The sequence below is a fragment of the Sturnira hondurensis genome, unplaced genomic scaffold (assembly GCF_014824575.4).
Source record: "Sturnira hondurensis isolate 20B ecotype Veracruz unplaced genomic scaffold, ASM1482457v3 Scaffold0002425, whole genome shotgun sequence".
NCBI classification, from domain to species: Eukaryota; Metazoa; Chordata; class Mammalia; order Chiroptera; family Phyllostomidae; genus Sturnira; species Sturnira hondurensis.
Window position 1 is genome coordinate 26 of NW_028075056.1, and position 1,794 is coordinate 1,819.

A 1,794-nucleotide genomic window follows, 5' to 3' on the forward strand; every position below is an offset into this window, starting at 1 on the left:
AGGAAGAAACTGAACCTGAGTAAATACATAACAGGCTCCCCAGAAGGATTTGTGCTACTCTAATCACAGAAGCTTTGCCTTCATTGACAATGGTAGAACCAGTGTATAGAGAGTCATGCATTCTCCCCATTCCCTTATCAAGTGTTTTTGTCATGATCAGACTGTGGCGGATCATGATGTTTGTTAATTTCAGACCTGGCGGATCTTCAGATGTTTGTTAATTTCTTATCTGGGGAGAAAACCATTTCCTACTAAAGGTGTCTGGACCACTGTTTTGTTTCTGTAACTTTGTTCCTTCCTGAGTATTACATGCTCAGTGTCATGGCCTATGACAGATACATGCCCATCTGCATTCTCTTCCATTACCACAGCACAATGACCAGGCCCCTTTCCCCAATATCTGGGGTTCTATGGTGGGCATGATGCAGGTAATATCAACCTCTTGCTCATCGTTTTGTGAGCCCAACATCATCAACCATTTCTACTGTGCTGACCCACCTCTCTTAATCTTGGCATGTTCTGACACTTACATAAAGCAAACTGCAAGGCTTGTGTGTGCAGAGATTAACCTCACAGGTTCCCTTCTCATCATCCTCATCTCCTACCTTTTCATTTTTTCATCATCGTTGTAAGGATCCATTCTAGTGAAGGCCAGTACAAAGCCTTGTCCACCTGTGGCTCCCACCTGACTGCTGGCATTATGTTCTATGGGTCCCTGTTCTGCATATATCTCAGACCAGAAAATGAGCAGTCTGTTGAGCAAGGGAAACATATGGCAATGTTTTGTATTTTTGTGAATCTCATGTTCAACCCATTTTTCTGCAGCCTGAGGAGCAAGGATGCAAAACAGACTTTAAGAAGAGTGTTTATGAAAAACCTTAGTACAATGGAGAAAAGTTCTCTTTCAACAGTATCAAAATGGAAACAATAAATATTAAAAACAATCAAAAAGCCCCTCTTCTTGGTTGTGCCTAAGTGAATTTCTTAGGAATAACAGTAATATTTGTATGTATCCATAGTTTGGGATTGAAGGAGATTCTAATGGAAAAAAAGAATGGGAAAGTTGTTTGGAAATGAGGATTGATAGCAAAGACAACAGCAGAAATTCACTGTTAATGATTAAATAGGCCCAAGTCACATTCAATGTCTCACTTCCACTTAATTTGTTAGTCAACAAGTTTTTTCTCTCACTCTTTCAGTCATCAATATCTAGCATCATATAACCATCCTATCAGTAAAAAAATGTGTTTCACACTATATTTCTTCAATAAGAAAGTGATTTACTACTTCCAGCCAAGATGGAAGCATAGGTGGAAATACTGTACCTCCTCACATAACCAAATTTAAAGATAACAAAGAATTATAAACAAAAACAAAATCAAAACAGAAAGAAAATTGAACTGTACCAAAGTCCAACAACAACAAACCATTCATCCATACCACTAAGAGAGGTGGGGTCAGCAGCAACCAAAGAGGGGTCACAGCAGAAAAAACTGGTGGCTGCTGGACCAACCCAGTCATGCAGGTGGTGGGAAGACCCAGTGAGAGCCCAAGGTCCCAGCACTAGGAAATAAAACCTAAAAGCAACACTTAAAAAAACTTTTGGGAACTGAGGTGGTGATAGAGGCTCCCAGCCTCACAGGAGGGTTTGCAGGAGAGACCCACAGGGTCCTAAAACATACACAAGCCCACCCACCAGGAATCAGCACCAGAAGGGCCCAATTTGCTTGTAGGAAGCCGCAGAGGGAACCGAAATCTGAGCGAGAGTGGAACAAACCCCATGGTCCCTCTCTG

The 1,794-nt window shown here is 41.4% G+C and overlaps 1 pseudogene; it reads left to right on the forward strand.

The window, feature by feature from the left end:
• The first annotated feature begins 257 nt into the window (after positions 1-257).
• Positions 258-931, forward strand: LOC118982843 (olfactory receptor 1030-like; annotated as a pseudogene).
• The last annotated feature ends 863 nt before the right edge of the window (positions 932-1,794 follow it).